This window comes from Stegostoma tigrinum, chromosome 28 (assembly GCF_030684315.1).
Source record: "Stegostoma tigrinum isolate sSteTig4 chromosome 28, sSteTig4.hap1, whole genome shotgun sequence".
Classification (NCBI taxonomy): Eukaryota; Metazoa; Chordata; class Chondrichthyes; order Orectolobiformes; family Stegostomatidae; genus Stegostoma; species Stegostoma tigrinum.
Window position 1 is genome coordinate 23,211,101 of NC_081381.1, and position 24,684 is coordinate 23,235,784.

General features: G+C 39.0%; 1 protein-coding gene across 1 annotated transcript in view; it reads left to right on the forward strand.

Annotated features, from left to right (window-relative positions):
* skia (v-ski avian sarcoma viral oncogene homolog a) overlaps nt 1-24,684 on the forward strand; it is a 185,017-nt gene that overhangs the window by 34,357 nt on the left and 125,976 nt on the right. The window lies entirely within an intron of this gene.

Genomic DNA, 24,684 nt, shown 5'->3' on the forward strand with positions numbered 1-24,684 from the left:
GATAGTGCACTGCTAGTTGCCTTATGGGTTCATGAGGTCACATTCAGAAGTTAGAAAGTCCACAGTCACTAGGGACTTTACCATCTGGTGGTCATAAAACTGGTAATGGTCAAAGTTTCTTTTTTTTGGAGGGGGAAGGAGGCGGGGAAGGAAGACATGGTCCAGACTGTTGAAGAGAGGCCGTGCCCTGAAGCAGACAGTGTTATGGTCATACTTTTTCTGCTTGTGTGTCTGCTGAAAGGTCAAGAGTTCAGGCCGTCCAATTTGGAGATAGAGGCAGGCAGGAGGGCTGGAATGCAAAGCTGTAAAACTGCTTCTGCCTGCCACTCCCTCTTTCCCTTACTTCCCGCCTCTCTGCCTCCACATGCTGTGAAGGGGATCAGCTGTATTCCAAGTTATCTGCAGAGGAGCTGTCATTGTCTTTTACCCTGCCAGTATTGCTTATTTGTTCCATTGAGAAGTTTCAATTCCTAGTGGGAACTTTTAAATCTGTAACTGACAGTAAAAATGAAATGGTTCCTACCCCTGAATTTAAGTAATTCTGTTTTTAAATAATAATCAGTCAATTATTTATATTAAAATTTACAAAATAGTAAACAAAATTGCAATTACCTGCATTGAATTTCCACTGAAAAATAAAGATGCACTCATACTAAGACCAATATAGAAAATTTATGATATGACAAGGTTTGTTATGCTGCTTTTAATTTGAATCATTAGAGATTTATTTATTCTATTGTAATTAGTCTATATTTATAGTTATTACACTGTTCATTGGTAAATGTTCATGTGGAGTGTTGCATATTATGAAAAGAACAGTGTTGAGTCATCAAATGAGATTCCATTATTGGTAAGTTGCTGATGAGGAAGCAGACACTAGGTTTTCCCTTATAATAAAAAAGCAAAATCTAGGGTTACCGCAATGCCTTAAAGAAAATAAATACTTTATTGAAGTGTCACAAAGCCATAAATGTAACCAATGTGATCAGTCAGTTCTCTTTACCCTTGTAATTGTTTTAGAGCTGCGGGCTGGAGGTAGCCTAGGGATAGCCAAACTATGTCTATGTAGGATTCTGAAATCCTACTATAGTGATATTGTTAATGGAATCTTTGGGAGTTGTGACTTCCATTTTTTTATCATGTTTGTCAGAAGTGCAACTTAAAGTGTCATCTGAGGGGTACCCCTGCACAAAATGTTGCTTTAAGGTCTTTTTTGCACTGGCAACACTTAAATGTGAAATAGTAATTGGGCAACTATTGTTCCTCCCAGCTGAGGAATCTAGATCACAGGGGCAGTGTATTAAGATGAGAGACCAGCCATTTAGGACTGGGATGAGGAGAAATTGCCTCACTCAAAGGTTGTAGTTTTTCATCATTAAATGTGTTTAATGTTGATATGGCCTGATTTTTAGTCTCTGGGTGTTAAGGAATATGGGGAAGTGGATGGGAAGTTGGAGTTGAGACTTAGGAACAATCATAAATAAAAACTGAAAGAACTGTGGATGTTGTAAATCAGGAACAAAAACAACGTTGCTGGAAAAGCTCAGCAGATCTGGCAGCATCTGTGAAGGCAAAAACAGAGTTAATGTTTCGAGTCCGGTGACCCTTCCTCACAACTGCTCAGTTTGAGGAAGGGTCACCGGACTCAAAACGTTAACTCTGTTTTTGCCTTCACAGATGCTGCCAGACCTGCTGAGCTTTTCCAGCAACTTTGTTTTTGTTAAGAACAGCCATGATCATCTTGAATGAAAGAGCGGCCTCAAGGTCCCCTTGTACTATACTCCTGCATCTATTTTTCATTCTTCCATTTCTCATGTTATTCCCCATGTTAGGAAGGTGATACATTTTACTGAGGTTATGTTGATGTGCCAGTCTTTCAGCTAAATTTATATTTGTCATGTGTGAGCCTCAACTATGGTTTCAGCATTACTGAGTGAGTTAATGAACTATTCAATCATTGGTTCCATCAATTCTATCACCTCCATCATGGGTGACTTAACAATGATCAGAAGACACCCAACTCTATTTTTCTTTTACATTCTTAACTTGGAACCACAGCATCCTGGTGTCTCTGACTTAGATGATTTACTCAGCATAGACAAGTTATAAAGCTGTGGACATTTCTGTGACAAAATTCTGTAGGCAAATTGGTGCATTTTCTGGGATTTTCTTAGGTCTTCCTGCAGAATTGAGGACTCTAACAAGTGAAATTTTCATCCCTCCACAGTTGTGCTAATTTGTCTCCAATATCCAGGTTGTTAAATACAAAGGCAAAAGTTACAGGAATTTGAATGAGAAATCTATCTCTCTTGACCTGTTTGCTTCTGACAATGGGTGGAATTGCTGCTTGCTTCAGAATTTAGTGTAAATTCAACTCATCTGCAATTCTGGAAGATGGAGCTGGCATTGCTGGATGTCACCTTTATTTGATCTCCTGAACCTCTTCCAATCACATTACATAATTTCCCATTGCACTTACACCCTGAAGAAATTTTAACCTTTGACTTCCATATCCCTTTAAATTTGCTGCATGTTGTTTCTCCAATCAATCATACAGATCTCTCCACAGATATTAATTTACAAAACATCGGAATTTAGATAAAATAATCGAAAATGGTATCACCTGGATAGCGTAAAATGCATGAATGGAAGAATGTGGTTGGTGCAAAAGGTTAGGAATGTGTTTAAATAATGCTATTTGGAAAATTCTCTTCAGTCATTAGAAGATGTATTAGAGTAAAATTGAAATGGATTTAGCAGATTTCACTAGTTTCCTTGTAGATTTTGCAAATCTATTTGAAACATATTGTGTCCTTAAATTATGAATTTTCAACTTTTAATATGCACCCTTCGTAAAACACTGAACTGTTTAATGTAACTTGAGTTTTGAAGCTAGTTGGTTGGCATAGCACATTCAAATAGTTTGATAATCCAGTAAATTATTCAATTTATGATTGATGGTAAGAGAAATACACAAGTTGTTATCTGTTACCGTGAAATGAAACAGAGTCCATTAGTTCAAAAGGTCATAACCTTTTCTTTAGTCACTATAGTTTCTTAGAACTCAGATGTGAGGGTGGGGGTGGAACCGTATCACCAACAATTGAGCTGTATATCAGTTTTGAAGTGGCAATAACTGTATAGGCTGTATGTCTCTTTTGCCGACTGTACTTATAGCTGTATTTAAGTATTGGGCATTACAAAGCTTTTGGAACTGTCGAAGCACATAAGAATGAATGCACATTTGTTTAGATTTTCCTCAGGAATCTTTAATACTATCCAGATTCCAATTTAGTCTGTGCTGATCATCCTTTGCGTAGTGCTTACAGTGCGCTGCTGCAAAATTCTAAATTGTCAAAGCATATGGGTGACAGATAGCAAAAAGGTGCAAAAGCAAAAAGTATGGGATTCATTATATACCTAATTAGGTTTGGGGTGGGGTGAAATTTCCAGGGCCAATTTTCAGAGATGTGGTTGCAAGCTATTCTGTGGTATAACCACTGTGTGTTAATGGTAACTTGGCATTGTAGATTGCATACATATTTTTGTGAATTTATAAATTTTAAGTACCTTCAACTTTTTATTCATCTCTATATTCTCTTAATGATTGATGTACATGCTGATTGTGAGCAAAAAATCAATTAGTGGTAGGATTATTTGCTTTTGCCCTTTAGTTCAAATAGATCATTCGTTTTGTACAATTATTTTAAACTCATTTACTTGCAGTATACTGTATACTTCGTAAAAAGGCAGGATTATGAAATGATATACTAGAATGATTATAGCCTGGCCAGGCTTTGCCGTTTGCAACAAATATACTGTACATTTTCTGCATTCTTCGATGAAAGTTGAAGTGACCAAACAGAGTAAGGTAGATTGAGACAACAAAACTGTAGACGCTGGAATCCAGGTAAACAATCAGGAGGCTGGAAGAGCCCAGCAAGCTATGCAGCTTCTGGAGGAAAGGAGCAGTCAGCATTTCATGTATTACACTTCTTTAGCTCTTCAGTCTCACTACCACGATGCTGTGACCTCTTAAGCCCTTCAGCCTGAAGAAGGGTAATACCCGAAACCTTGACAGATCATTTCCACCAGATGCTGCTTGGCTTGTTCTTCCAGCCTCCTGTTTGTCTACCAGAGTAAGGTGGATGTTAACCAAGTAATTTGGTTGATATATGCTAAGCAGAAACCTACATAGAGAGTGAAGAAAAAATACTATAGGAAGGGGCAGCATGGTGGCACAATGGTTAGCACTGCTACCTCACAGCACCAGGGACCCAGGTTCGATGCCATACTCGGGCAACTATCTGTGCGTAGTTTGCACTTCCTCCCCGTCTCTGAATGGGTTTCCTCCAGGTACTCCAGTTTCCTCCCACAGTCCAAAGATGTGCAGGTTAACTGGATTGGCCATGCCAAATTGCCATTGTGTCTAAAGATGTGTGAATCAGGTGGATTAGACATGGGAAATGCCAGGTTACAGGGAAGGGTTAGGGGCATGGGTCTCAGTGGGATGCTGTTTGGAAGGGCGGTATGGACTTTTTGGGCTGAATGCCCTGTTTCCACACTAGGTATTCTTTGATAACTTCTTTGATGATAACAATGCATTGTATTACTCTAATATTTAATGCCACCACACATTTTGAAATCTCCTGACGCCTTCTGCCAAATGAATTTATTATCTTAAGTTTTTTGAATACTTGAATTTATTGTAGAAAGTATTAAATCAGAGTCTTAAGATAACTTAAATCCAAACTATGGTAATATGATCTGGCAAAGTCAAGTATATCTCAGTCATGCAGCTCCATAAGGCTTGATTTGACTGCTACAGTATAATCTTAAGTAGAATATTTGACCATTGGTCAGCAATACAATTTCCCTATCAATTGAAAGTTAATACTTGGAAGATAGTATTCTTTACTTCTCCATCCAGTAACAATATTAATAGATTGCCATTGTTGACGATATTGAAATGCTGTACTGCATACATTATTTTCAATATCTTAATTTTCTCTGTTAAAAGTAAAAAACATAATCAATATTCAAGGGCCACATTTTCACATAGACTGTGATGTGGAAGTCAAACCGTTATTTACAACAGATTCAGTTTTTTATCAGCAAGCAGCCAGGGTGGGGCATCAATTAGAATGAGAGCGCAGATTTCCCTGATGTGTTTGAATTTAAGTGTTGAGTGCAGGAAGGGCCTTAACGTGCAGTATGGGAATCATAAATTGAAGGAGTAAAGGTAGATGTTAATAAAGGGAGATAAGATCTATCTGTTTTATGATCGCAACTTTTTAAAATTTCTTGCTCCTTAAACTGTAAAAGAGCACCCTGAAGCTGTTGTTGACTAAAATCCCCTGCTAGACAGCTTTGATTGGCAGGCCATCATTTCGTCATGTAGCTTCCAGAACATTTTTTGTTGACATTTCTCCAGGGCTATTATTGAATTAAGAATGCTTGGATGAGTTTCAAAATCTAACGTTACCTGGGAGTGTTGGGCTAGGGGGTATTTAAATTAATAGCCTGATTTGGCAGTTTAAAGAGATGAACTGTCCTTGTGGTGTGGTCTGAATACATGTCTGTTTGCTTTTGTAATATATTAACCATAAAGAGATTTAAAACTTTTACTTGCTTTTCTTGAATGCAATTTTTTTTCACAGTCAAGTGCCTAAGAGTGAGAGTTATGTTAGATTGTTAGGTGCCTATTTTGTTTCATCCCTATGAGGTCTGCCCATGGTTGATACTGGTTGAGTAGGTATGGAGGTGGCTTGGGGATATTACTACACTAATGGGAAATAATGCTAATCAGATTCTAATTTCTGTCATTTGATTGTTGTACCTGAGACCTTTTGTGAAACTAAAATGGTTTTTAAATAAACAAAAATAACAATGGCTTCTGTAGCTATTGTGATTTTTGAACCACAGGTTGAGGCTAGTCCAAGATTACTATTGTAGAATAAACAAAACTGTTTGTCTTGAAATTTGCCATTTTATCGAAAGACATGGAAACAAAGCAACTAAGTCTGCATCAAGAAATTTGTATCTCCTGTTTTAGTTCATAGTTGCATTATAAGTGCACATATTTGACATTCAAGGGTACCTGCAGTTGTTCAGCTTGTAAAGAAAATTGGGGCCAGACTTGGGATTATATAAATGGCTCATATTTCAGTAGCTGTTTTGGAACAGGAGGGCAGAGAGAATGAAGAATGGATTTGTAACAGCAAGAGATGGTAGTCTGTCAATGTTTCAGTAATTCTGGGGCTTTTAAACTGCATAGCCTCCTCAGTCTGTACCAGACTTCTCTCTCTTTTAAACTTGTTAACTGTGTTTGTGCAAGTGTTTTGCTCTTTGCATTTCTTACTTTTGTTTTTCAGGGTTAAGAAAATAAAATTCATGTTTTAGACTCAGTTAAGTGAACTCTGAAATAAAGCTGTTTTCACAATTGCAGTGTTATAGCTATATTCCAATGCTTTGGACTTATGCTGTGCCCTAACTCAACAATATGAAAGCAAGTATCATGTCCTTTTCAGTTGGTCTTAAACTAATATCCCACCACCAAGAAAGTATTGCTTGCTTTATTGTAAACTGTTACAAAAATTATATAATTAATTGATGGTACTGTGTTCCTGAAAACAAAAATTAATGCTGTATTTTCCTTCTCTTCCATGTGCTGTCAATGTTTGCTTTGATGCCTGTAATCAGGTAAGCATTTCATTTTGTTGTTACTCCAGATGTTATCTTACTTGAGTGAGCTTCTGTAGTTTTCCACATACAGAATTTGTACAATATCAATTGTTTAATAAGTAGTATGTGTAGAGCTCAGCAACTCCCAAAATTACAACATTTTAACATTTTATCTAACTCTGCCAGCTGTAAAATGTTGCATCAAGTTGCACAGTTTTGATCTGGCTTCAGTATAGAGTGATGTGTTTACTTACAGAAAGAGTTTACTTCCACACTCCTGTCAATATTCCCACTTTAAATTTGACTGACTAGATTTTGGTCATATTCTATGCTTAAAATTTATGTATTTACTTATTTACAACTTCATACATATATTTCCAAATTGCTTTTTTTAATCCTTCGATATGGAAAAGAAATTCATAGCTGCAATAGGAAGATCAAGTTGTATATGTCCAATTATCTGTTATGTATATACACGACTGGTGGCAACCTGTCTTCAGCACTTTGCTTCTTGTTCCATGTATCAGTTAAGCATCATGTTTCTTTTGGGAGAGGGATTGAGGGAATCATTTGCAAAGCAGAAAGCAAACCAAAAAAGTCCTGCTGTCTTTAAGTTATTCACTTCCAGAGTTTCATTTGGTGCCCTTCCCTGTACACTGAATACCAGATGGTGTCTTTATTGCAGCTGTGCAAAGTGTGCTGTCTCATGGTAATATATTGTGAGTGATCTGAAGGGGGTAAAACAAAAAAAAGTTTGAAAGTCTTGCGCTATCTGTGGTGAAGAATGGGCCCCTGAATGGTCACTAAATTAATGTGTTTTGGAATTCAAACTATAGCCTGTGTTAAAGTTATTGTGAAAACGTTTAAAGTGCTGGACCCCCTAAACTAAGCTTCTAAAAATGATATGATGTTTATATAAATGGTATGGAAACCTTTTGATAGTTAATTAATTGTACAGGGAAACATAGTGATTACGTAGGTGGATTCACTTCCATTCTGCTGCTCCATATTGTACAAATTTCAAAAAGTAGATTTTTGGGGGAACATGTGTGCCTGTTTCTGGTGGCTTTCTGAAAGCCAGAGGTGACAGACATGGTTTTAGTCATTGTGTTTCCTCAGTGTAAATAACGTGAGAAACAGTCTTAGTGGTTTTGTTGATGACCCATCTGACTACCGCACGCTCATCCTGCTCATCCAGTGTTTCTTGGCGTGGTGCGTTGTGTACAGTTTTGTGTGTATGTACTGAGGTGTTGGGAACAGAAGAATTATTAGGATTTTACCATATTTTCCTCTGCTTATGTAAATGGGAACATGCTTCTCAACACAAGTGTGGAACAGCACAAAGATTTTGTTAAAATCACTGCATTGTAAATGGGAGAACCATACCTGAAGGAAGGTGAAACCCCAAACGCATTGAGTTGCTTTCATTTTATGTTTGTACTGTGAATTGAGCAGTAGAGAAAAACTAATGCAGACCGTGGTCTGTGGTCTCTGGTTTTGGCTGAAACCATTGCTGGTTGTGTCTGGTTTTAATATGGTTGACTGTCTCCCACAATGTTGCAGTAACTCTTTTTGGGTTTACCACTGGGTTACTTTCTGTTCTTCTCCTCCACCTCTGCCATATGCACTCAAACACACCTTATAATATAATTTCGAGATCACTCAAGGCTTAAAATAAATTAGTTAATTCAAGCGAAGTTGTGGCTTAATTTACATCTGTAGATAGAAAAAGAGCCATTACATATTTTGCATTCGCTTTAATTGTTTGGTTCTAAGCAGATATTTCTGTATTCTTGTGTGTTTTGGAACATTGTGGCAAAAGTTGACAAAATCTACAACATAAAGGTTTCTCTCAGTTCATTTAACTGCGCTACATTTTGTTGTGTTCATTTATAAGATGCAGGCCAGAATTTACTGTTGACCACTGATGGCACTTGAGAACCTAGTGGTCAACTACTTTGCCTGAATTACAGCTGTTCCTTTGGTGTCAGAACGCTCACTGTGCCCTCAGGTACAGTGAGTTAAGATTTTGGTCAAGAAACCAAAAAAGCTGTTGCGCTTGTAACTTTTTCATTGGCTCCAAATGTTGGCAGGAAGCATTTGGAAGGATTGACTTCACTGGGTGTCCTTTAGTCTTGACTCGTGCCTAGTCAGTGCCAAGTGACCTGTCTTCTTTCGATTCTTATTAGGTTATTTTTGAAGTACTTATATATAATTAAGTGACTTGCTAGACTATTTCAGGGCCATGATGTGCTGTAGGTGGTCTGAATTGATGCAGAGACGTTCACCCCTTACTGGAAGAGCTCCCTTTTACTGGAGCTGCCAGTTAATCCAATTGGCCGGCAGCATCACAACATGGCAGTGGGAATTTCGCGACTGCAACCCATCCAAAAGAAAAGGCCCAATGGATCCTTGGGCCAAGGGCATTGGTCACGGAGAGTTGTCCACCTCATGGAGGGCTGCGTTTTAAAGTCTAGGCAAGGAGAAATGAAGTGGTGGTGCTGTTTTGTGGGTGAATGTCCCTGATATGCAGGGGGAACCCTTGAAGGTACATTTTCCTGCACCTTTAATTTCCAAACTTCTATACATTTTTAAAATAGCCTTCCTCGTCTGTGCCCATGCCAACCATAATTAACCATTGATCATTTTAACAAGCTGAATTGACTCATTATTTACTTAAATAAGGTTGGCAAACTGCCTGCCCAAGCCCTGGTATTATAGGGGTAGGAAGGTAGTGGGCTGCCCTATTTCACATTTGCTTCCTCTCCCAGGCATGTTAAATCCAGCCCTTACTTTCGGGTGAAATCCTTTTTGTTTGATTGCTGACTACAGTTGTATATGATCAGGGTTATCTGGATGGTTACCAGTTATTTTCATGGACTTTTTAAAATACATCATTTCTGAAAAATTCTTTTTTTTTGAGAAAAATAAATAACCAAATTTAACTGATACTCCTGAGGCCTTGCTTCGTAGAGAAAGCAGGAAGTAATTCATCCTCCCGCCAAGGGCCATAAATAAGGGTGGCATTTGAGAGCCCTCAGCAAAGCAATGCTGAAGACATTGTCACCAATGCTAGCAAGAAGCCTCCATGAGTGGCTCAGTTTGGCCCATGAAGGGTATGCTGCCATCTTTTTTCACTGATGGCAAAATATTAGGGTGACTGGATGATGTTGGCCAGGCCACTCACCAGGCTGTTTTCCCAGCTTTCCAACTCATCATTCAAGGGGTATTAAAAATTCTCTCCAAAATCCCCTTTCTAAAATCTACATCTTGTTGTAAAGACCTCTTCCCACAACATCAGCAGTTAGATTTCAAAGAAAGACAAAATAATATAGTTTTCAATTCTGGAAGACTAGATTTAATTAGTGAACTTCTGTTATTGTCAATTAGTAAAGTCATGATGTGTTCTTCGGGCTGTTGACAGTTCACTTCTATTTACATGTTCACTCAACAGTAACTTCAATTTCTGAGCCTTTCTGACAAGCTAAATTGTTTCAAATAGGGCAGCTAAAAGCTGTCTGAACTTTTTATGAAGATTTCGGAAAAAAAAAACCACTCACCAAGAGAGTTACTACAGCTTTAGGCAATTAAATGACTAACTGGAGCCCATGATGCAAATATGGAATTTAAATATTTCCTGCTTCTGTAAACAGATAGCCAGATATGCAGAAAACTCAACTGTCATTCCAAATCTAATACATCTAGTGCCATCTTTCAGATTTCTGTGGCTCTCACAATAATGAAGGTTTGCTAATAGAGGATTTAGTTTTCATTAATGCTTTTATTCCAATTAAAAATACACATTTTTGCGTGTAATTGTAATTCACTTATTTTTAATCAGTGTTTTAGATTGCATTGGATGTGGTTCAGAGAAGCCTCGGTCTGAATGAGAAATGATCCTACTCGAACATAAGGGCTTGACAGGTTAGATGTCGCAGGTTGTTTTCCCTTGTGGGAAAATCAAGAACTAAGGCATGCAGTTTCGCAATAAGGGGTCTCCCATTTAGGATAGCAGTGAGGAGGTTTTCTTTCCTTTCGGAGTGTTAGTGCTTGGAATTTTCTCCTCCAGCTGACAATGAAGGCTGGGATCATTCATATATTCATAATTGGGTTAGGTAGATTCTTGATTGACAGTGGAGTCAGCGATCATGAAGGGTGCAGAAAATAGAGTAAAACTGGAAAACAGATCAGTTGTGAATGACAGCAGGCTTAAGGGCAGTATGGTCTACTGTTGCTTCTATTTCTTAATGTTCTTATGATCCCTCAGTTTTAATACAGTTCTTGTGGCCTGAACATTTCTAAAACAAATACCAGCAATCAGTACTAAATTAAAATTTATTATTATCCTTCCTCAATGTCATGAACTATGGGTATTTTATTGCTGAATGTCATATTTTAGGAAGTATATATTATTAGTTTGCAGGCTAAAATTCTTCAATATCTGAATGGACAGAACATTAAAGAATTTATTATTAATAAATTAGACACTGGGAAGTGAATTTGGGCTATAAGTTAATTTTGAAATTTTGTGACAAATTTTCCCTTCCCTGTTGAGTGTAAACAATATTAAGAAAGTTAGAAAAACATGGTGAGGATGGGAGGGGAGAAAAAGCAATCCCGGCATCAAGAATCTTTTTTCTATTTCCCCCCAAGCCTTAAATAGCAATCACAGAATTTCGCTATTGAGGAGTGGTTATCTTATTTCCTTGCATTTGCCTCTCATTAACACTCAAATATTCCTTATTTATAGATATCTTTCAATTCTCCTCTCCTTCTTCAAGAGACCAAATGGCTCAAATTCAGCATGTAAGTTAGAGCAGGTACCTGGCCATTGCAGCTTGCCAGTTGCTTGTCCCGTCTGTCATTCAGCAGTCTTCAGTTCACCTTGTGCTGTGTGCTCCAAAGGGAACCGCAGTCAGTCAAAGGGTGCAGTCACAGTCAGTCAAGAAGCTTTCAAAAGTTATTTTTCTCCCGACATGCTGAATGCGTCCAGCACTTTCTATATTTATTTCAATCAAGGGGCTTGTCTGTTACATTGCAGAAGTTGGCCGCAAACACTTGGTCCCACGAGAATCGGGGGATCCATGTCACTACCTTCGGCAGATTGGCTTGTAGTTGTTCCTGCAGATTGAGTGTAACTACTGTGGGTATTATGGGGGAGGTCGGTTGGGATGCTGTGGAGATATCAGTGCAGATGTGGACCATGCTCAGTCAACTCTGGCCTGCGAAGTAAATCAGAGGAGGGAGTGAGCCACAGTGAGTCCTGGGGGTTTGTTCACTATGTTCAAGGGTTTATCATGTGGCAGTCCATGGAGATATCTGGAAATGGGCGGTTTGAGTCTGGAGAGGGGGTTCATTGCACTGGATCACTGCGGGAATGACTGTTCCAGCTGGAGCAGTGGGATTGCATAGACAATAGGAGGGGTGTGGAAGTTTCAGAAAGGGAGATCCTTACAGATCATGGTTTGTATTTGGAGATAGTGTAGAACAGTCAAAGGCATTGGAATTCACAAATGTTGGCCTCTGGGGATAAAGTAGGGATGTTAATATTTATAGTTATATTAAAGGACTCAGCGAAAAACGGGGAAAGTTGAAAAGTCAAAAGAAATTACACAAAAGGGACCACAAAGGATGGGAGGAGAATCTTGTGTCTTGAGGTAGAACCTGCAACTCACTCACAAGAACATTAAGTTGGTACCTTGCTATGCCTGGTCACTAGACAGCTGTGCAATTGCACGAAATGGCTAACAGACATGCGAATTGGTTGGAAAAGGTTTTCCTTTGGGGCTGGAGTAAAAGTCTTGGAATTGAAGAAAAACTGAAAGAACTGCGGATTCTGTAAATCAGGAACAAAAACAAAGTTGCTGGAAAAGCTCAGCAGGTCTGGCGGCATCTGTGAAGGAGAAAACAGAGTTAATGTTTCGGGTCTGGTGACCGTTTTGGAACAGCTCTGAGGAAGGGTCACCGGACCCAAAACGTTAACTCTGTTTTCTCCTTTACACATGCTGCCAGACCTGCCGAGCTTTTCCAACAATGTTGTTTTTGTTCTTGGAATTAAAGGTCCATTTGAAAGCAGTTGCAGTAATCATGCCTTGACTGATTCAATAATGCCACCCATCTGGCTTCAGTTGAACTTCATTAGCAAGAACTTCATTGTCCAAAAAATGCACATTCCAAATCTTAGCTTCAAGCAATCAGGGGTGTCACATTCCATGCACTAATACCATCCTTGTCATTGTCAGCGAAGCAACTATAATCAGACAAAGGCACTTCAAAGTGGAACCTGAAGTTTCCATTTCCCAAACACATTTCACAGTTAGCACTAGGAGACAATGTTTCACAGCTGCTACATTTCCACACTAAAATATAAGTGTGCAAGGACATGGTTTGTGATGTGGAAGGGAGCTTTCTCTTTGGCGAGAGTATGGATGGGGTTCATGGTGGCTTAATGACAGATTTCTAATCCCAGTGATATTAAAACTTGTGGTAGTCCGAAGTACAGTTGGATAATGCCTTATACCTCAGTGCTCCTTGCTTAGGTAGGTGTGATAGTAATCTCCGTGGGAAGCCTTCAAGGCACATTGTGTGAGGCCGTAACATGAGGTTTCATTGTGATAGATATGAGGGCTGAAAAGCTCCTTCAATGAACTTGTGTTATCATTCTGATGTTTCCATAGATTATCTGCTCACAGATCTAACATGACGATCACTGTGGTTGTGGTCCTGAACATCACAGTTCATTGATACATGACGTCTGAGGCTTTCTGCAGCCAAAGGAGTCAGTAGTTTGTGAGAGATGAGTAAGAATTGGGCATTACAACTTTTTTCAAACTTGGGATGTCTAAAGAGACTGCTGTCTTTCGTGGTGCAATTTAACCAGACCTGATGGCAAAAATAAAATGCTAGAGCAGACAGTTTAAAAGTACAGTTCAAAATACATTTCCAAAAGTGCAGGGTTATTTACAATGATGACACCGTGCTACCTATGTGCCCTCAGTAAATCTTTTTCTTTCTCTTATTGCATCTGATTCCAGTCCCGACTTCTGCAGCTGAGTGAAGGAATCTTGTTCTGTCATTCACCCTGTTGGTCTGGAAGACTTAAGCAGTCATCCCCCTAGACATAGAGGGCCCAGGCCTGCTTGAAGTGTCCGACGCAGATGCAAGCTCGCCCTCCATAGTTTAAACATTTGTGAGTTTTGGCATCATAGACAGGGGTTATATGGCTGACAACTCTTGAGTGTCCTGGGAAGAAACTTCTGGGAAGAAACTATGTATATAGCTTCTCCTCCCTTTAGATGCCCTGCTGACACTACTGTGTCTCCTTGAGGGCCCCTGGAATAACGTTTGGGTCCCTCATCCCCCTGTTGTCCTGTCATTCCTGTTGAGCACCTATATCTAGAGCAGTGGAGAGCAAGCCCTTGCACGTATCTGACTGACACAGAGTGTGCTGAACCTGGGTTGCCATGGTGGTCGCTAGCCTGTTCACAGAGACAGCCAGACTGCATGCTAGATTTTGGTTGGTTGTGGTATGGTTTCCTTATATTCATTTGTGGGATGTTGGTGTCGCTGGCTGGCCAGCATTTATTGCCTGTCCCTAGATGCCCATGAAAAGGTGGTGGTGAGTTGCACCCCTGAACCACCGTAGTCGACCTGCTGTGATTTGACCCACAATGGCATTTGGGGATCGCTCCATTGTGCGCTTGCCGACTTGCTTGTTCACTCACTCACTCACAATCTGGGTGGAGAAAGATCATTAAATTCTGCCTTGTATGATGTCGTGCACTAATAAATTAATCAACCAAGCTATAAATTTAAATCTCATTGCAAGTACTGTTATAACAGAGGGAATACTACCTTGTTTGGACTACTGGTTTTGGATAGTAAAGTCAGTTCTGCTCCAATGCGTGTTTCTTCAACCTGAATTGGCTTTAACACGAGTTTATAAAGCTCTAGTTAGGCCCCATTTAGAATATTGTGTCCAATTTTGGGCCCCACACCTCAGGAAGGACATACTGGCGCTGGAGCATGTCCAGCAGAGATTCACACGGATGATCCCTGAAATGGTAGGTTTAACGTATGATGAACGGCTGGGATTGTATTCATTAGAGTTTAGAAGGTTGAGGGGAGCTCTAATAGAAACTTGAAAGATAATGTATGGCTTAGAAAGGGTGAACGCTGGGAAGTTGTTTCCGTTAGGTGGGGAGACTAGCACCTGTGGGCGCAGCCTTAGAATTAGAGGGGGTAAATTTAAAACGGAAATGAGGAGACATTTCTTCAACCAGAGAGTGGTGGGCCTCTGGAATTCACTGCCACGGAGCGCAGTGGAGGCCGGGATGTTAAATATCTTCAAGGCAGAGATTGATAAATTCTTAATGTCACAAGGAATCAAGGGCTACGGGGAGAGTGTGGGTAAGTGGAGTTGAAATGTCCATCAGCCATGATTAAATGGTGGAGTGGACCCGATGGGCTGAATGGCTTTACTTCCACTCCTATGTCTTATAGTCTTATGGTCTTAAAGAATTTAGACTGCTATTTGTCGAATGTGAACTTTCCTTACCTCTATTGGCTATAACGGAATTCTGGCCCCATTAGTTTAAATGGCACAGCTATTGCGTGATTTTCTTATTACATGAGATCACACGAGAATGGAACTATTGTGTTATATCAGAACCGACCGTAAGTAAAATCTAGCTCTTGAAGGGAACTTGAAAAGATCCCATAACACTACTCCGCGTTGAATTTTTGTTCTTATATTTCTAATCGAAACAATCATCATTTCAGGCTTTCAGTGAGCTGGGAGCTTTCATCCAGACCAGAAATCTGTGATTGACTTAGTTTATTTTGGATATTCTTAAAGATTTACAGGAAATGACAGCAAAGTTGTGCCAATTAGGAGGACTGGCCATGCTAAATTGCCCATAGTGTTCAGAGGTGTGTAGGTCAGGTGTGTTAGCCATTGGGAATGCACCGTTACAGCGATAGGGTAGGGAAGGTATGTTTGGGTGGGATGCTTCTTGGATGGTCAGTGTGAACTTGTTGGGCCAAATGGCCTGTTTCCATACTGTAGGGATTCTATGAAATGAAGTAACAGAATTCAATTCTTTTAAGCAATGACTGTGAACAAGTACAATTGTATCTTGAATCATTATGAAGTAGGTATTTATATTTTAAATATAAATATAATGAAAACTATAAAGTAATGAAAAGAAATATTGTTCCTTTGGTTCTCAAAGATATGTTGTAGTTTCATTTTTGAACAATTATTAAACTCTATAATGATAGACTTCTTTCACACAGTGAGGTATCAAAGTATTTTTCAGAAGAAGGCTAGACATGAGAAAAGGGCCAGTGTAAGCCGCTCGGAACCCTGAAACTTCTGGGTAGGAGGCACAGGCCATGACCTTCACCAGACATAACAGAAATTCTGATGGCATTAGAGCAGTGGACGTGACTGCCATATTACTTCAAGTGTCAACAAGTTTTAAATTAAGGCTAGGCACTTCAGAAATACTGCCTTTGAAATTTGATCACTGTTTGAAAACAACACTGGCTGACTATTGAGTATTGACACTCATCTGAGGACAGCCAGGCTTTCAGATGCTCAAACCCTGTGAGTCTCAAACAATTGCCCCACTCAAGAAATCAACTTCAGTGCACAGATTTCTGGGTCTACTTTTTTTTATTGAATGGAAGAGTTGCAAAAACTCCCACACCCTAAACAACAAAAGCCAACAGGAGCAGAAGCTATGATGGAACAATAATAGATTTGTCTGCTTTGTACCTGAGATTGAAGCTGCCAGAGTGAAGTATTTTCTACTTAGTGGTTTTCTAGAAAACTGGAACTTATCCTTTTCAATCTGTTGGACAAGACAAAGGAAGATTGGAGTCCAGAGCCAGATTGTATAGCGAAGGAGGGTGACTAGAAAGGACAGAAATGCGTACATAAACAAATAGGCTAAGAGTAGGAAAAAAATTGCTCAAAATCCAAAATTTAAAGGCTGTTTCTTTAACCGTATCTGTCTGAAATCCATTAAATAGAAACAAAATCAGAAAGTGCTAGAGAAACTCAACAGGTCTGACAGTATCTATGGAGAGAAAGTTAATATTTCAAGTTGAATTACACTACTTAAGGACTGCAATTAGCTCGGAAAAAGTGATATTTATATGCTGATAACAGGTGAGTGTGAGCTTTAGGGGTATGGATAAGGAGTGAGATGGATAGGTAGAGACCGCAGAGAGAGAGAGAGAAATAAGGGAAGCAGGGAAACAATATCTGCTTCTCTCTCTCTCTGTCTCTCTGTGTCTCTCTCTCTCTCTCTCTCTCTCTCTCTCTCTCTCTCTCTCTCTCTCTCTCTCCCCCGCCCCCCCTCCCCCTCCCTGTGGCACCATACCTATCTACACATCTCACACCTCCTCAAACCACCCCTACAACTCATAAATATCACTTTTTCCCAGCTTAATTCTGACAAAGGGTCACTGGACTGGAAATGTTAACTATGTTTTACTATTCCCAATCTTACTCCATTAAGTAGATTTGGTTGCAGGGTGACCAAGGCTGTGAACTGAATATTTGGCGGTACTTGACATTTCTGAAAGTCTGGATGGAAAAGAAAATGTGGGGATTAGATGATCTTGGCTGGGCAGATTAAGAATTAATTGGGTGAAAATAAATAAAACAAAGAAATAACTCGTTAGTGGAAGTGGTGTATAGATTTCTAACTGTATGGTGTATAGAAAATTTAACTGCAGGACATTGTATAAATCAAGAATTAATGGCTCTTTTAAAAAGAAATATATCACAATTCGGGATAACTTTGATTTTAGATTGTACAATTCAAATTAACAAAAGTATCCTTGGGATGGGTTCAAAGAGTGTATTCATGACAGTTTCTTAGAACAGTGCTTTGTAGAGCAAACAAGAAAACAAACTATTTTATGCCTGGTAATATGTCTTCAGACAGTATTCATTAATTTATTTATGCCACGGAAAAACTTCTCTAGGGAAGATTGGTTATGAAATGATAAAACTTCAGTTTCATTTTGAGGGGGAGGAACCTGGATCTGAAACTAGTATCTTAGATTTAAATAAAAACAACTGTAAAGATATGAGGGTAATGCTGACTTAAGTGGATAGGAAAGTAGATTAAAAGGCGAGATGTCAAATAAACAGGGCAGAAATTCAATAAGGTATTACATCATTCTCAGCAGATGATCAAAACGTTACTCCATGAGTAACCAAGAAAATTAAGGATGGTATCATAGTTCTTTCAAAATATTGTGGATTGGGAGAAAACTAGATTGAGAGTAGACAACGACAAAGCAAGCATTATAAAAACCAATGTTAACCTTTTCTGCAAATATGTAAAAGGGAAGAGACTAACTACAGTCCCTTGGAGGATGAACTGGGAAATAATCTTTAGCAAGAAAATAGTAGTAACTTTGAGCATTTTGTACTGCATTAGCTTTTTTGAGGACATAATAGCAAGGTGCATGAAAGGGAAATAGTAAACGTAATTAATTTGTCTTTCCAAAAGACAAACAATAAATATAAAATGTTACTGCAGAAGCTAAAATCCCATGGTATTGGGAGTAATTGTCAGTTTAACTTAAGAAGTGGGAAATTTTCTAGGGACTATTATTTGGGACAGAATTAATAGTTTTATTGGAAAAGGTGGTTTGATTAGAAAGAGCATAAGTTTTACTGTTCCTGCAGAGGTTTCTAAAGGGGAAATCATGTTTAACGAACCTGTTAGACCTATTTTGAAGAGATAACAGGCTCAGGGTGGTGTACATGAACTTTAAGAAGGCATCTGATACAGTGCCATATGACAGGCTTGTGAGGAAAGTTATAGGTCATGGAATAAAAGAGGCAGTAGCAACATGGATAATAGAGAGTCTTAGTCAATGGTTTCAGACTGGAGTAAAGTTTGTAGTGGATTTCCCCGTGGGTTGGCATTGAGACCCTTGCCTTTCCTGATTTATATCAATGATTTAGTTCTTGGTGTGCTAGAAGAAATTTCAAGGTTTGCAGATGACATCAAACTTCGAAGAACTATAAACTGTGAGGAGGACAGTGTAGAACTCAACAAGGACAGGTTGGCAGACAGGTGACACGAGATGTTTAATGCAAAGAAGTGTGAGGTGAGGCATTTCAGGATTCAGAAGCGGTTTATGAGAATGGTTTAGGGATGAGTTGAGAATAGGTCGAAGAAGTTGGGACTCTTCTTCTTTGAGAAAGGAAGTCTTAGAGGAGACCTGATCAAGGTTTTCAAAATCATGAGCAGGACGGTTAAAGCAGATAGGAAGAACTGTTCCCACTTATAAAATGAACAAGAACAAGAGGGCACAGGTTTGAAGCGATCGGCAAAAGAAGCAAGGGGAAGGAAGGAGTAGTTTGGGCACATGTTATATGGAGCTCTGCTGGAGACAGGTTCACATGAAGCATTCAGAGAGCTTTGGATGAATATTTGGATAAAAATAATGTGCAAGGTTATGGGGAAAAAGCAAGCAATTGGCAATAGGTAATAGAACATGGAATAGTAATGATGCTAATTTAACGTGCTGGTGCAGACACAGTGAGCTGAATGGCTTTCTCTTGCACCATTATACCTCTCTGATTTTGTCGTATGTTGAAGTGGATAGAAGTTTTGCTGATGCACAGAAAACCGTTGGAATAAGTGGATCATTTTCAAATTGGGAAATTGCAACAATTGGGATCAGCGCTGGGGCTCCAAGTGTTTATAACATATGTTAATGACTTAAATGAATGATTTTGTGTAATTTCATTATCACATTGCTGATAAAATAGGGAACATGTATCCTTTTAATAATTATGACAATTCCTCTAACACTATTTGCCAAAAATTTCTTCTTCTGTGTCCGGCACATTCCAGGCTGAAGCTCTCTGATATCCCTTGTCTGGTAATATCACAATGCACCCAAACGTGGCAGCTGAATTTTTCTGCTTTTGACTAGTCTCACTCAGTTGATTCATAACCATCTCAAACAGTGCTCCAGAGTTCACATGGATTTGTTCATGAGTACTTGATTGCCCGTTAGCTCAGCTGTTGCCAGTCGCTACACAGATTTATCAGTTGGAAGGTGGTTTCCACTTTCTCTGCTGCCCCTTGGCCTGGCCAAGTTGCAACCAGTACTCATATAGCAATCTGCAGTTCGCAGAGACCTTTCACCTGCTGTTAATATGGGGAATGTATGTTCCCAAGGCAGCATTACAAGATTGCCTAATGCCTGTGACAGTTTCTTAATTTTTCTTTAATCTTTTGCCGTTACTGCAACTGTCTGGTACATGGTAATGTCACTGCTTTCCAACAAGCCATTTCCTTTGGCTGTCCAGTGAGGAACTGAGGAGATATAAACCACGTGTCTCCCTTCCAAAACATAACAGAAGGTTAAATAGAAATTCTTTTACCAATTCAGTAACACTTCTTACCCGTACACCAATTTCCCCATGTACTTCATTCCCTTTGTCTGCCTACCCCTCAAGCACCTGTGCCAATCATCGACAACTTGGCGGTACAGCTTGTAGCATGCTTCTGTACCTTGGCCAGTCTGCTCATCCATGCTCTTCAGAACACTTATCTCCATTAGTTGCCAGGAGTAGAGGCTGAGATGTTTTCATTTCTGTTGCAATCAAGAACTATGGCATATGGCTTTCGAATAAAGATTAGCACTCTTTAGATGGAAATGAGGAGGAATTTCTTCTCCTGGACAGTCAATAGTCTAGCGAGTTTTGAGAAGATTTGTAGCTCAGGTTGAGGTTCTGGATGTGAGTTTGCTCGCTGAGCTGGAAGGTTAGTTTTCAGACGTTTCATCACCATTCTAGGTAACATCATCAGTGAGCCTACGACGAAGCGCTGGTGTTATGTCCCGCTTTCTATTTATCTGGTTAGGTTTCCTTGGGTTGGTGATGTCATTTCCTGTTCTTTTTCTCAGGGGATGGTAGATTGGCTCCAAGTCAATGTGTTTGTTGATGGAATTCCGGTTGGAATGCCATGCTTCTAGAAATTCTCGTGCATGTCTCTGTTTGGCTTGTCCTAGGATGGATGTGTTGCCCCAATCAAAGTGGTGTCCTTCCTTATCTGTATGTAAGGATACGAGTGATAGTGGGTCATGTCGTTTTGTGGCTAGTTGATGTTCATGTATCCTGGTGGCTAGCTTCCTGCCAGTTTGTCCAGTGTAGTGTTTGTCACAGTTCTTGCAAGGTATTTTGTAGATGACGTTCGTTTTATTTGTTGTCTGTATAGGGTCTTTTAAGTTCATTAGCTGCTGTTTTAGTGTGTTGGTGGGTTTTTAGTTTTAGAAAGTCGTTAGTCTTTCGTGTACTCCACCACACAGATATTATTCAGTGTATACAAGGCCGAGAGACGCAGAATCTTAAACTGTAAGGGGATTTAGATTAAGGGAAACCGAGTGGAAAGTGGAGTTGAGACCGAGATCAGATTAACCATGAACGTATTAAAAAGCTGAGCAGGATCAAAGATAATGGACCTTCTTCAATTCCTTAATTATTTCTTCTTATTCAAAATTGGCACCCCAAATCCTGTAAGCAAGTTGGTTGCTCGTCTGCGTCTAGTTTCCGCTAAAATTAAAAGTGAGCAGATTGGGGATGGGTTTGGATCGGGATTTAGATTTTGAACATTTTAATATCCCCCAGGCTAAGCTCCCATTTTCTCACGTGTTGCTAATGTGTTAAAATTAAGCTGGTGTGCAAATAAAAAAAACTTCTGTTCGAGATTTTGAAATAGTTGATATTTTGGATGGTTTTTGGAAGCTGTCTATATAATTTTGAAGTTTGATTTAAATGTTATTGGTTATATTTGTGAGTCTGATCTTGATAAGTTTCATCAAACACATCTTGATTTGGATCTGTTTGGATCAAATATGGATTTGGCGATGACAAGTGAAGCATAGTTACTATGGCAGTGAATTAGTAAATGTTCTGAAAAATTAATAGTTAATTTCCCACCTTTATTGAAAATGATCAATTGATGCTTCATGGGTATAAATTACTGCATTAGCATTTGATGTGAATTCAGAGAATCATGATCATAATATGAAACTACTGTTAAGTAGGCTGGCCAGAGCCAGAGACCATGAAAATCATACATTTTCATGTTGTTCATCAGGTGACATCATGTTTGATGGTGACAATATCATATTTGAAGATTTTGTGCCATTGGAATAACAATGTTGAAGAATGGGGGTGGGAAGATAATATTAAAAGGAAGTTGGCCATTGCATTCATTGAAGCTGTTGCAGATGGAGATTGGAATGAGCATAAGCTTGACTGACGTCAAGGGTCAGAATATCAGATGTGACGACATCTGGTACTGGACATCCAGAATTGGCCAAAGCGTCAGTATCCTGTACAAGACCAAATGTCTGGCCATCTGATAGTTATGTGCTTACAAGATATCACCACATAGAGTGAGGTCCATCCTGTGGATAATGCATTTCTATGTGGACAAATTTAAAAAAAAGTACTATTTCTCAAACATAATGAACAAAAGTTTACTTACAGGAATTGCCAACTGAATTGTTGGTTCAGTGAAAACCCCAAATTCACTATTTTGGGGCAGCTGTTGTGTCCGACTGATAAGCGAGGCTGTGGCAAAGATTAAATTAATTTATATTTCAATTTGTAACATGTTGTTATCACTGCTTGTCTTTTTCCACCCTTATTTTAATTATGCCTGTTGAATTGCTCAGGGTGATATATTGTTTTATCTCAGGTGAAATTGAAATGTCGCCATTCGCTGTACACTGCAAACTTATCGTAAAAGTTAATGTATAGTTGCATTCTATGTCAACTTGAAATGAACACTGTAACTTTTAAAAGCTTTTGCAAGATCTTCATTTTCTGTTCAAAAATTTAAAATATATCAATTGCATTAACAATGACCTACAATAACAAAGGCAACCATTGTTTTTTGAAAGATTTTGGATTAAAAGGAGCCCAGTGGTGCAGTGAAAATATATCGATATGTTTGGCAAAAACTTTCCCTAATGTCAACTTCACTGCTAGAAAAATTGCTCATTTGGACCTACAGAGGAAATCTGTATCATTCCTGTTTTGAATTGAAACAATTGCATGACATCTGTAAAGTGACAATTACTGTACATTCAAATTACATTACTAGAACCAGTAAGTGAATGGAAATTTTATAAAGAAAATATCAAATCAGTTTCTGTAGTATTTTAAACACCAGAAACCAATTTCTCTGAAGAAAATGCAAAATTGATATAATTTTTCCACCATGGTTCAAAAACAAAAATGATCATTTAGGGCATACTGTTGGGTAGAATAAAGGAAGATTGGAGTCCAGACCCAGGGAAATATAATGAAGAAGGGTGATAAGAAAGGACAGAAAGGATGTGTACCTTGATAACAAAGTGTGGAGGCTGGATGAACACAGCAGGCGCAGCAGCATCTCAGGAGCACAAAAGCTGACGTTTCGGGCCTAGACCCTTCATCCAAAGGATGTGTACCTTGTTTTGATTTACTTGAGTCAATATTCTGTTCTCCCTTCCTCTTTCAGATAATCCAGCTAAGATCCGTGTAGGTATTTTGGGATACAGTCCAAGGGCATGATTAACTTGTGACCCTGTGGACTTCTGAACCCACTGTGAGGCTGCAGTGAGAGTCAGAATCCTGAACCGTGGTACACATTGACTTCCTCCAGTCAGTAACTTTAACAACTTCTGTTGGCTAACTGCATTTTGCAGATGATGGCCATGCTGTCTCAAAATAACCTGGAAGCAAGATGGAGTGCCAGACTCTCAAGCCAATTCACAAAATCTAGTCTCTTCTCATTTCTGTATCGACTCTAGGAACAGTTTGAAATGTTGTCAGACTCTCAACAGGCAGAATTGCAATGCATACTAACACAAAATTTGACAAAATAAATTAACAGTATTATCATAAGAGGTTACTGGAAGATGTAGATTTTACAAATCACATTGGGTCCTTTTACCATTTTCTGTGACCTAATTGGAGATGGGTACTGACAACATAAAGTGGCTTTGTAATATACAATCTAGATAAAGGTAGTTGCATAGTTGTCATTCAGATACTGTCACCATGATAACACCCTGCTTGTTCCTAAGCTTTATTGTAAATTACATTCATTCTGTGATCAGCCTGTGCCACGAGAATCTTCTTGGTCTGTTTAAAAGCCACTTAGAGTACAAAGAACTCTTGGTTGACTGTGTAGAGCCCAGCAAATTCTACGTCAGCTTAAAATGAAAATGGTAACTCTGAAAAGCTAAAGCAGGATATTCATTTTCTGTTCCAGAATTTAAAATATATCAATTGTGTTAACAATGACCAACAAATGACAAGGGCAGAGTCCCAGCAACCCATTGGATCAATGAAAGGATTTTGATATGTTTGGCAAAAACTGTCACTAATGTCAACTTCACTGCTAGTAGAATTGCTCATTTGGGCCTACAGAAGAAACTTGTGTCATTCCTGTTTTGAATTGAAACATTGGCAACATTTTTGAAAGATGAGGGAAAAGTTGCTGATAGCAGGCTTGAACACCTACCTCATTGCAGAAAGTGCAAAGCACTTGGCAAAGAATCTGTGTTTGCTCATTTCAGGTGGAAAATTGGAAGGTATCCCCAGTGAGTTGCTTCCATTTATCTCCCTCTTGTTCCTTATTCTCAGAAGCAGGTTGCCTGTGGCAGATCTTTGATAGGAGAGAACAGAAAATAATGGGGTGCCTTTTGCCTAGAGGGTAGCAGAATCCCAAATTAAGAGTGGACTTTTTTTAATATATTAAATGTGCTAATCATAACATATTGATAGAATAGGAATTATAATAAGTTCTGAAGCTTTGGAGAGGGTGCAGAAAAGGTTTACTAGGATGCTGTCTGGATTAGAAGGGATGAGTTATAAGGAGAGGCTACAAAAACTCAGGTTGTTGTCTCTGGAGAGGCAAAAGCTCAGGGGAGATTTGATAAAAGTCTATAAAATTA